The sequence below is a fragment of the Muntiacus reevesi genome, chromosome 3 (assembly GCF_963930625.1).
Source record: "Muntiacus reevesi chromosome 3, mMunRee1.1, whole genome shotgun sequence".
Taxonomy (NCBI): Eukaryota; Metazoa; Chordata; class Mammalia; order Artiodactyla; family Cervidae; genus Muntiacus; species Muntiacus reevesi.
The window spans coordinates 59,747,629-59,760,460 of NC_089251.1; the positions used below are offsets into that span (position 1 = coordinate 59,747,629).

The window sequence follows — 12,832 nt, forward strand, 5'->3', positions numbered from 1 at the left end:
CCCTGTAGGAACTGATGTTCCCAGAAGCTATCACAAGAGATCTCTGGACTATATGGTTAAGCCTTGAAAAGGGACTCTTCAAAGCTACCCACTTCGTGGTTGCACCTGTTTGCACTTACTGCCTTACTTACAAAAGCCAAACCCTGCTGCAGTTCTTTTCACATATATTTTTCCTAACCCTCACAGCATCCTGACATGTTGAGTACTCTTGTTTTCATGTTTTATAAATGAGAAAACTGAGATATCATTAAATGAAGATGTTTGTCCCTGCGACCCAAGTTTCTCAAGTGGTACACTTGACCACCACCATTGTTCACATTGATCATCAGCCTTTTACCCCCACACCACCATTTAAAAAAAATTTTTTTTTATTAGTTGGAGGCTAATTACTTCACAACATTTCAGTGGGTTTTGTCATACATTGACATGAATCAGCCATAGAGTTACACGTAATCCCCATCCCGATCCCCCCTCCCACCTCCCTCTCCACCCGACTCCTCTGGGTCCCACACCACCATTTTGATAGAAACAAGAGTTCTTATTTCAGATCCCATTCACTTGTCACAGTTATACTTCATCAAAACTCTCTGTCCCCCTTTTTCCCATATGTAAAATAAGTTGTCCTTGATTGCCCGCTTACCAAGACACTATGCATGGCTTAGGGCTTCCTCTGTGGCTCAGCAGTTAAGAATCCACCTACAATGCAAGAGACGTAAGAGACACAGGTTCAATCCCTGGGTTAGGAAGATCTCCTAAAGGAGGGCATGGCAACCCACTCCAGTATTCTTGCCTAGAGAATCCCATGGACAGAGGAGCCTGGTAGGTTACAGTTCATGGGGCTGCAAAGAGTCGGACATGACTGAAGCAACTTAGCAAGCAAGCAAGCAAGCAATGCATGGCTTGATCCTCCATAACTGAGATGAGGAGAGAGAAACTATAGACTGTGATGAGAAGCCAAACATAATGGGGAGATTTATCCCAAGATGAGAGGGTTCAGCACTTCATTAACAGCACAACTATCATAAAAGAGGGAATCCTCTATTTTCCATGTCTGTGCATGTGTGCTTAGTTGCTTCAGATGTGTCCAACTCTTTGTGACCCCATGGACTGTAGCTGATCAGGCTCCTCTGTCCATGGGATTCTCCAGGCAAGGATACTGGAGGGGGTTGTCATGCCCTCCTCCAGTGGATCTTCCCAATCCAGGGATTGAACCTGTGTCTCTTATGTCTCCTGGACTGGCAGGTGGGTTCTTTACCACTAGTGCCATCTGGCAGTATGTATAATTTAAGACTTTAGACTGAATGTGAGGAGGGGCTATTAAGTCTGTATCCTAGACCATGGCAGATACTCAGTGGCTATCTTATGAAGCTAATCCCCTGGTTATGGGACTGCTGGACTGGCCTTAAGCCTGAGTTAAATAGAAACACAATCTGGGGTTGAGGACCATAGGATGATCCAGGTAGGAGTAGAAGCAGGAGGGAGTCTATACTCACAGACATGGCCTGTGGCTCCAGTTATAGGCAGGCGTGGGGAATTAGAAGAGGAAAAGTGTTCATCCTGGGAAAGCAGAATCTGAAGTAACTACTTCATGCATGGGTCCAGGCCCAGAGCTGGGAACTAAGCTCTCATTATAGGCACTCTTGCTGATGTGAATGTCAACAAGCGTGGGCCTCCCTGCAGAGTATGCTAGGCTCCCAAGGTGCTGGTGGTAAGAGCAAGGCTCCACCGTCCTGCACACTGGTGTCCTGGTTAGCGACTGGACGTCTTGACTCATGGAAGAGATCCAGTCCCATGGGCTTCCTGGCGGCGCTAGTGGTAAAGAACATGCCTGCCAATGCAGGAGACATAAGAAATGAGGGTTCGATACCTGGGTTGGAAGATCCTCAGGAGAAAGAAATGGCAACCCACTCCAGTATTCTTGCCTAGAGAATCCTATGAATAGAGGAGCCTGGCAGGCTATAGTCCATAGGGTTGTAAAGAGTCTGATAAGACTGCAGTGACTGAACACAGTCCTCAGAGCCCCCCCTTTTTTTAACACAAAAAAGAAGTGGTAGTTTTAACCCTCAGTCAGTGGAGGCTGTAGCATTTCTTCAGCAACACTAATGTCATGATGCTAGGATTTAGTAGGAGATTCCAAGTCCACATCATTGTGGATCCCTGTCACTCAACTTAAACAAGGACCCCAGACACATTTTTGCTGCTTCCACTTCCCAAACTCTCATCTGTGTTTGCATGACCGCAGTTTGATGATTTACACAAAGCTCATTGTGGCGAAACTTTACTGATACTGGTTTTTGCCTCAAACAAAACTATGACCTCAAACTTTGGTTATTTCCATTTTACTGATGAGGAAATTAAGGCACAACACCCAAAGGGGGACAATGAATCTAAGGTGAGACCTTCAGGCCCCTATGATTTTACCCCCAAATGATGTAGGTAAGATGCTGCACTATGCTTGCAGTGAAATAGGTCCAGACATACCCTTACTCAAAATCATCTGGCCTCTGTAGCCTATTTACCAATGTGGTTCAATTTATCTGCCATTTCCTGGAGACTACCTGCCTTCACAAAGAATTTTCCTAGACACCAGAGGCATGTTACACTCACTCCTAATCTGGAGAATATTTTATTTTATTATTTGTTTATTTGGGGGAGGGTATAGGGTACTTTTATTGATGGTACTGGATAAAGCAGGGCTCCCTAAGCCCCTCCCCTTCCTCAGCGCCCTGGGGATGGAAACTGTGTGGAGGTCAGGTGATTCTTAGTGTGGCAGAGGATCGAGGTGGGCCAAGGACTCCCCAGCAGCTGAGGAACTCTCTCTTCCTCTCGTGCTCTTGCTGGGGTCTGGGGACCCTACTCCTTGGAGACCATGTGGACCATGAGATCCACCACCCTGTTGCTGTAGCCGAATTCATTGTCATACCAGGAAATGAGCTTGACAAAGTGGTCGTTGAGGTCAATACCAGCCCCAGCATCAAAGGTAGAAGAGTGAGTGTTGCTGTTGAAGTCGCAGGAGACAACCTAGTCCTCAGTTTAGCCTAGAATGCCCTTGAGGGGGCCCTCTGACGCCTGCTTCACCACCTTCTTGATTTCATCATACTTGGCAGGCTTCTCCAGGCGGCAGGTCAGACCTACAACAGACACGTTGTGGGTGGGGACGCGGAAGGCCATGCTAGTGAGCTTCCCATTGTGCTCAGGGATGACCTTGCCCACAGCCTTGGCAGCGCCAGTAGAAGCAGAGATGATGTTCTGGGCAGCCCCTCAGCTATCACGCCACAGCTTCCCGGAGGGGCCATCCACAGTCTTCTAGGTGGCAGTGATGGCGTGGACAGTGGTCATGAGTCCCTCCACGATGCCAAAGTGGTCATGGATGACCTTGGCTGGGGGACTAAGCAGTTGGTGGTGCAGGAGGTGTTGCTGACAATCTTGAGGGTGTTGTTATACTTCTCATGGTTCATGCCCATCACAAACATGGGGGCATCAGCAGAAGGCTCGGAGATGATGACCCTCTTGGCGCCACCCTTCAAGTGAGCCCCAGCCTTCTCCATGGTAGTGAAGACCCAGTGGACTCCATCACGTACTCAGCACCAGCATCACCCCACTTGATGTTGGTGGGATCTCGCTTCTAGAAGATGGTGATGGCCTTTCCATTGATGACGAGCTTCCCTTTCTCCACCTTGACTATGCCGTGGAACTTGCCGTGGGTGGAATCATATTGGAACATATAGACCATGTAGTGAAGGTCAATGAAGGGGTCATTGATGGTGACAATGTCCACTTTGCCAGAATCAAAAGCAACCCTGGTGACCAGGCACTCAATGCAGCTGAATCCTTCACTCCGACCTTCACCATCTTGTCTCAGGGATGCGGCTGGCACAGTAGGGAAGTTGTGGCTATCTGTCAAATGGGCAGGAGCAGAGAGCTGGAGAATATTTTAAAATTGCAAGCTGGGCTCCAAACCAATTGAATCAGAATCTCTAGGGGTGGAGCCCATTTTTTTAACCTCTGCAGGTAATTAAAATTACAGTCAGGATTAAGAAGCATTTCTCTAGGAAAGGCAGAGACAAAGCCTAGGTCCTAACAGATGAGGCAGACAATAAGGTGCTCTGTTTAGTAATGGATGATCACCAGAAGTCATCAAGAAAAGGAAAATATCAAAATCTCCCTCTTGACTGAAGCATGTTAAGATAACACCAAACTATCAAAAATCCCTGGACTTATCTCAGTCTTGAGCAGGTGAGGTCATCAACACATGCTGAAGAGTAGGAAATCTTGTTCTGGCCTAAGAAAGTACAAATGATTGAAACCAGAATTCTTGTCCTTTCTCTTATGACACTGCTATTTACAAGAAGCATTCATACATCAAGCACTTATAATTTCAGAAGTAGTAAATGATCTCTAAGAGTCAGAGCAAGACAGTAATGTAAACATGTAAACGAAAGACAAAAGAAATTGCCTCATGACTTTTGTTGTTCAGTCACTCAGCCCTGTCCAACTCTTTGCAGCCCCATGGACTGCTGGACACCAAACTTCCCTGTTCTTCACCATCTCCCGGAGCTTGGTCAAACTCATGTCCATTGCATCAGTGATGCAACAGTCACCATTAATGATGTCACATTAGGAAAATCAAGAAGCTGAGAATTTTTAAAAATGTTCTACCTTATAGTCTTTTCATATTTATTAATCTTAATAAAAGTAAGATTATTGTTTAAATAATCTTGTTTAATATTGAACATTGTTTCAAATATTATTTAAAATATTACAGGATGCAAGACAATTTCTTTCTCTTTGTTTCTTGCTTCCTTTTTTCCCTATTTTTTTAAAAATCCACCTTTTTACTTTTACCTTTACACTCCCTGGAAAACTGATAAAATTTACATTAAGGCCCATGGATAGTCATTAACCAGGTGACATTTAAATTCACCTCATAACTTCCCACTGAAACGATGCTAGTCATATGATAGATATTTAGGTTGATGCAGAAATAATTGTGATTTTGCATTGTTGAAATTTGCTGTTTGATTTGGGTTACATTCTTAAAGTAAATGTGGTTATATTATACATCATTTTAATGTGCATTTCTCATTTTATGTTTTTTTTGCTAGTGACATTACTTGATTATTACTTATTACTTGCTGTTTATTTTACATTTATTTTAGATTAGGGAAATGATGTTAGTCAAAAAAGCAAATTTGAGAGATTTTCTTACTTGAGTTCAAAATGGATCTTAAAGAAGCAGAGACAACTTGCAATATCAGTGATACATTTGGCCCAGGAACTGCAGTGGTGGTTCAAGAAGTTTTCAAAGGAGACAAGAGCCTTTAAGATAAGGATTATAGTGGCTGGCCATCGGAAGTTGATAATGACCAACTGAGAAGATTATTGAAGCTGATCCTCTTACGAGAAGTTGCTAAAGAACTCAATGTCGGCACTTCTGTGGTTGTTCAGCATTTGAAGCAAATTGGAAAGGTGAAAGAGCTCGATAAGTGGGTACCTTATGAGCTGACTGAAAATCAAAAAAGTTGTTGTTTTGAAGTTTCATCTTCTCTTATTCTATGCAATGAGAGCGAACCATTTCTCCATCAGATTATGACGTGCGATGCAAAGGGGATTTTATACGACAACTGGAGACAACCAGCTCAGTGGTTGAACTGTGAAGAAGCTCCAAAGCACTTCCCAAAGCCAAACTTACACCAAAAAAGGCCATGGTCACTGTTTGGTGGTCTGCTGCCTGTTTGATCCACTACAACTTTCTGAATCCCAACAAAACCATTACATCTGAGAAGTATGCTTAGCAAATTGATGAGATGCACTGAAAACTACAATGCCTGCAGCCAACATGGCTCAAAAGAATGGGCCCAATTCTTCTCATGATAACATCCAGCCGCATGTCACACAACCAACACTTCAAAAGTTGAATGAATTGGGCTACAATGTTTTGCCTCATCTGGTCTATCCACCTGACCTCTCACCAACCAACTACTGGTTCTTCAACATCTTGACGCCTTTTTGCAAAGGAAAACACTTCCACAACCAACAGCATGCAGAAAATACTTTCCAAGAGTTCATCAAATTCTGCGGTATGGATTTTTATGCTATAGGAATAAACAAATTTATTTCTTATTGGCAAAAATATGGTGATTGTGATGCTTCCTATTTTGTTTAATAAAGATGTATTTGAGCCTAGTTATAATGATTTAAAATTCATGGTCTGAAACTGGAGTTACTTTATCACCAACCTTAATAGTATTAGTTGCTAATACCTCTTAGACACCAAAGGTTGAAGAATGCAGCACCAAACACTTACAGCCAGACCTTTCATCAGCTTTTTCACCTTTGATCACCAAATAAGTCAATATTGACTGTTATGCCCTCCCTAGTTTCCAGAGACAGATAACCAAAAATGTATGGTCCCTGGTCTTTTCTTCATTTTCAGAAAGTGAAGTTTTACCTATACAGAGAAATATAAGGGAATGCTGGATGCACTAGTCAAAAAAATTTCATAAAACTGAAAAGCATAGAGAACTTAAGCCACACAGCTAAGCACCAACCCCCCCAGCTGCCCTCCCGGTGTTCTAATTATTTCCTCCATCTTTCTCAAAATATTATGCACTTAAAATAGATGAAATAATGAGGAACAAGCATCCACTAAAGATGTCTTTATTCTACTGCAAAGTGTAAACTTATCTCTCATTGAATTATTTCCCCATGGGTCCAGTCAGAAGAGTAGAAATCTAAGTCCTCTTGGCTCAACCACCATATCTTGCTTGAGGTAACAGAGTAGAAATCAAAATATTTCTCTAGCCAGTTTCTGCTGCCCAATACAATATTACTTCTGATTACTGGTGGGTTTCAAACCAAAAAATATTCACCAGTGAAACTATAAATATAGCTGAGTATAAATTTTGCTTCTCAAAAAAAAAAAAAATTTGCTTCTCTTTTATTCCCTCTATTTTCCATGGGGCGATTTTCATCCTTTGGCTGAGACCTTTACTTTTTTCGTCGAAGCTAACAGGCTAAATAAGCATGAACAGAATTTTAATAAATCATTTATAGAAAACACTCTCTTTCTAATGAACAGGAAGTCACTGTGCAACTGAGAGGTTTTAATTATAAGTAATGAGACAATGGAAACAGGAAACATGCCTAGTAAAATTTTTAATAGTTGTGTTTTAAGAAATTGCGAATTTTACTTCTATCCACAACACATATGACCCTAAGTGTTGTCTGTAAGATAAATGTCTTTCTTATATTGAAAATGTCATTGACATTTCAATTTTGAGACATTCTGCTACACTTAACTTTAGTCCAACAATCTGTTTAAAAAAATGCACTTCATACGTAGCAAACTACTAAAAGTCATTTTTAGAGGAATAAGAAACAGTAGAGTTCAAAATAAAGTATAAAACTTTAATTACAGTAGCTCAACATAATAACATAACTGAACTAAATTCTGAGCTCTATTTCAGTACTCCTTTACAAGACAGTCTGCAACTCTTCCAAATTTCTCAAAGACTTGTATCCTGCAACTCTGTGAAAGGTGTGAGACTGAGAAATTGACTGATTTGGTCTGAAAGATAAATAGGCAAACACAGAACATATGACAGAACATACCAAATTATTCATTTCTTTGAAGAGTGTGCACTAACCAGAACAGATGGTTGAGGTGACCCTAAACTTCTCAAAACCCTACAGTGCATTCATTAATCAGTTCTCTGATTCATAAATTTCATAGTAGCAAGTTCTGGAACATGGTATCCTTATGCACAGATGTGCCAAATCTAATGAAACCAAATGGACGGCACTTTGTTCATTACCCCAGTGCCCAAACTGAAGTGATTTCTAAATTGATGTCTGCATCTAGCAAACAGTCAGCCTCCTATGTGTGGACACAGCTAATGGAGTTAGGGATCTACTTTAGGTTGAAAAAAGAGTCTAAGATGATGGTCCAAACAGAAGAAGAGATAATAAATGAAAAAACAGATCGATTTGCTTCAACAAAAGGGCCATGCTTGGAACCCTTTAAATTAGCATGTAATCTCTACCCCCTTGGGCATATGGGAAGTTTGGCTGGTCAGCGGAATCTTCTTCATGCTTTAAGCCCTTGCTTGCCAGACCTTGCTTTCTAATACTTTTTTCCCTCTCTTTATCTTTTATCCTCTCATTGCCTCCTTCCTACATCTTGAACATGCCTGAGTCCTCCTCATCAGTTGAAACACATAAATTACCCACTTATGTATATTTTTCCATATCTTTATTTCTTTTCCAAATTTCTCAAACAAATGAGTGTATTTACTTTCACTTTCTCAAGCTCCATTCAGTCATCAGCTCACTGTTGCCTGTTTTCTTGCCCCAACATACCACTGGAATTGCCCTCAATAAAGTCAATAATAGCCTCCAAATTTCAAAATCCATTGGTTGTCCCTGAGCTCATGTTGGTACCTCTCTGCAGTATTGTCCACTGTTGGCCATTTTCTTCTTCACAAACTATACTCCCTTCACTTCTGCACTTTCCCATCGCTTAGATTCCTTCCTATCTTTGTGGTCATTCCTCCTTTGTGACCTTCATTAACTGGCTTTGATTCATGATAAATGCATCTGTTCGTGTTACTAAAATCCTTTGGGGGTTGTCCACCTCATACAGAATAAAGCCTAGACTTCTTAGCATGGAGCTCAAAGCTTTTCAGTGTCAGCCCCCATGCAGCCTGTAACAACCTGCAATGCTTCGCTCTGTGAACCTCTTTGCATTGCATGCAGGCTCAGTTGCTTCAGTCGTGTCTGACGCTTTGTGACCTCGTGGTTTGTAGCCCATCAGGCTCCTCTGTTCATGGGGATTCTCCAGGCAAGAATACTGGAGTGGGTTGCCATGCCCTCCTCCAGGGAATCTTCCCAACCCAGGGGTAGAACCCAGGCTCCTTGACTCTCCTACATTGGCAGGCAGATTCTTTACCACTAGTACCCAGGTGGTACTCTGGGTAACCCAGAGTGAACCTCTGTACCGTCTCCCAAATATGTCATGCTATTTCACACTTCTATACCTCTGTAAAAATTGTCCTTTACTCCACCCCCATCCTCCACTGGGGAATTCCAAATCATCTTTTGAGACTCAGGAAAAAGGTGGGGAATTCTAGAAAGGTTTCCCTGCCCTCAAATAGAGGCAGCACTCCCTCCTGGATCCCTGGCATCTGTGACGTCTTCACTGTGAACTCTGCAATTTGTTTCCTCACCTGTGAGGGCAATAAGTGCTTGTTCATCGCTTTGTATCCAGAGTTTGCACAGTGCCTAGCACCTAGTAGGTGCTACCACATGAGTAAGATGCAAGAGCCATCACACTTCTTTTATTTCTCTAAGGTAAATTTAATTCACTTTGAGCTCTTTACTCCCTCCATAGGGAAATTTAATCTCAGTCACTATTAGGTTCTTCCCTAGGTCAGGGGTAGGTCCCTGATGATTTGTACCATACAGAGCATGTAAGGAGGGCCCTCCTGTCTACATTCATTACTATATCCAAGCTTATTTTCTAAGTCTACATGTAACTTCTGAGACCTGTGGTTCTCAAGGCCACAGCCTGTAATATTTGGTTATTTCTACTCTCTCTCTCCCCTCCTGCCCTTCAGCAGTCCTTGCAATGGGTGCTGTAGGAAAGCAGGATCCAGGCATTTACATTTCATGAACACACTCAGAAATCTTGTTCTCTCTTTCCTTTTTGGGGAATTCCTTGACCTCCAGTCTGGATGTGTATGCTTAGAAATCCAGAATTGCTCTCCCAAAGAAAGATATTTCCACTTAGCAGCCCTCCTCACTTAGCCTAAACCTCCTCATTGCTTCCCTGGGGATGGAGCCCTAAAATCTCTGGGATCTTCTCATCTATGGCACAGGGACACCGCCCCCATGGTTGAGTTAATTAAAGCTGCTGACTTGGATTGCTGACATGGGCATTTGCAGCAGCTGCATTAACCCACTTTCTCTCATGGTTGATTTTAATCTCTTTATATTTTGCCCAGCCAGTGAGAAAACTGAAAGCATAATTGAGAGGGTGTGGGAGATAGAAGTTGCAGGTCACAAGTTGAGTGGTATCTCAATCCTCTGGGAAGAAGCAAATTCATGCATAATCCTTTCAGGAAAACAAGTATTACTGGGGAGGAGAAACTGCCAATGTAACTGTGTTCCAAGAATAAACAGCACATTTTCCCTCAGTGTTTGCTTTTCTCTCTTTGATCCCCTTGAAGCTGTCTGGAAATGCCTACCCAGCAATTTTTCTCCCCTCTGAGGCTGGAGAGAAGGAGCCACAAGCACTCTCTTGAGATTCTTCAAGTGGAGACATAAATAGGGGCTCCCCAGCAATGCTGGAGTCATGAGGCCTAAGGAAGACTAGGAGTCAAACATTTTAGCGACTTCACTACAGATGTGCCCCGGTGTTTCCAAACATATAAGTGAAGTTTAATCACTACAGATGTGACCCAGTGTTTCCAAAAGTGCTGTCTTGAGGCCCAGCAGCTGTTTAAAAGGGAGTAATAATGGAAAGGGTCTATTACCAAGTCTGCTGAGAGTCATGGGAATTTGAAAACAAAAAGAAAAAGCAGATCTCAAATGAGTTAATGTTTAGCTTTAGTCCTAAGAACTAGTAAATGTCTGCATGCAGATAAGCTGACTAGAGTGTGCCCTCACCATAAGTTCATGGTTCAAATGCTCTAGAAACTACAGTCTCTAGTTACATAGTTTTCCCCTATTTTTCCATACAGCTTCATTTCAAGGGAGTTGTAGGCAGGATGATACCAATGAAAGACAAAGAGTTTGGCCTCAAACAGATTTACATTCAGTTCTGGTTTTTCCACTTACCAGCTGTGAAATAAAATGAATTAAGTACTGATTTCCTTGTCTGTTAGAGGGGAATAAAATTCTCATTTTATAGAATGGCCATCAAGAACATATGAAATGATGTGTATAAACATAGCATCGTGCTTGGCTCTGTGTTTAATGAATACCAAGTCCCTTCCACCATTGCCTCCCCACAATGTGCGTTAGTCACTCAGTCATGTCCAACTCTTTGTGGCCTCATGGACCGTAACCCACCAGGCTCCTCTGTCCATGGAACTCTCCAGGCAAGAATACTGGAGTGGGTTGCCATGCCATTCTGCAGGGGATCTTCCCAACCCAGGGATTGAACCCAGGTATCTTGCATTGGCAGGTGGATTCTTTACCATCTGAGCCACCAGAGAAGGTCCCACAATACAGCACTCAAATTAGAAAATACTTACTAAGCACCAATCAATGCTGAAAGCCATGACATATAAATCCCATTCAATGGGAAGTAATCATGTCTGACTCTTTGCGACCCATGGACTATACAGTCCATGAAATTCTCCAGGCCAGAATACTGGAATTGGTAGCCATTTCCTTCTTCAGAGGATCTTCCCAACCCAGGGATCGAACCCAGGTGTCCCATATTGCAGGTGGATTCTTTACCAGTTGAGCCACAAGAGAAGCCCATTCAATGAGAAACTATGTATAAAATGAGTATTTAGATCTGCAAAGTATCAAGTAACAGGTAAATGTACATTCAGCATTCCCTATCCACAGGTTCTATGTCTGTGGATTCAACCAACTGCAGATTGAAAATACTATTAAAAAAAAATTCAGAAAGTTCAAAAAAACAAAACTTGAATTTGCTGCACACACCAGCAACCATTTACTTAGCATTTTTATTGTCTTAGGTATAATAAGTAATCTAGAGATAAAGTACACAGTAAACTATGCAGTAATCATATGCAAATACTACACCTTTTTATATAAGGGATATATATCTGAATATTTTGATATCTGTGAGGTGTCCTGAAACCAATCACCAGCAGATACCAATGGATGACTGTATTGTCATGAAACTTCACAGGAGACACTGATCAATGGTCAATCCGGACTGTCTAGAATCCCCCAGAGGGTAGAGGTATTTGAGGGCAAAATTTATGAAGAGGGATAGGTTTGCTCAAGACAGAGAAGTGAGAAAGAACCAGACATATTTTGGAAATGCTAATAGACTTACTTTGCCTCATAGAATCTTCTTGAGTGATTTGGGAGATATTTGAAATGGAAATTAGGCAATGTGGTGCCTTAAAGATGATGGCAAATTCTTTGTCAATTACCCTATCTAGAGGTAGATTTTGCTACTCCTAATTTTGAGTCTGGACTGGTTCTATGACTGATTAACAAATAAAATGTAGCAGAAATAATGCCATTCCAATTCTGGACCTAGCTTTTAAGAGAATAAGTAACTTTTGCTTTCTGCTTCATGGATCACAGCTTTGTCATGCAAAGGGAATTGTGTAACTCAATGAAGCCATGAGCCATGACATGCAAGGCCACCCAAAACAACGGGTCATAGTGGAGAATTCTAACAAAAATGTGGTCTACTGAAGGAGGGAATGGCAAACCACTCTGGTATTCTTGCCCTGAGAATCCCGTGAACGGTATGAAAAGGCAAAAAGATATGACACCAGAATATGAGCCCCTTAGGTTGGAAGGCGTCCAATATGCCACTGGGGAAGACTGGAGGGCAATTACTAATAGCTCCACAAAGAATGAAGTGACTAGGCCAAAGTGGAAATGACACACAGTTGTGAATGTGTCTGGTGATAAAAGTGAAGTCCAATGTTAAAGAACAATATTGCATAGGAATCTGAAATCTTAGGCCCATGAATCAGGGTAAATTGGACCTGGTCAAGCAGGAGATGGTAAGAGTGAACATCAACATCTTAGGAATCAGTTAACGAAAATGGACGGGAATGGGAGAATTTAATTCAGGTGACCATTATATTTACTATGGCAAGAATCCCTT

The 12,832-nt window shown here is 42.0% G+C and overlaps 1 pseudogene; it reads right to left on the bottom strand.

The window, feature by feature from the left end:
- Window positions 1-2,415: 2,415 nt before the first annotated feature.
- On the bottom strand, window positions 2,416-6,081 carry LOC136162899 (glyceraldehyde-3-phosphate dehydrogenase pseudogene; annotated as a pseudogene).
- Between the last annotated feature and the right edge of the window lie 6,751 nt (window positions 6,082-12,832).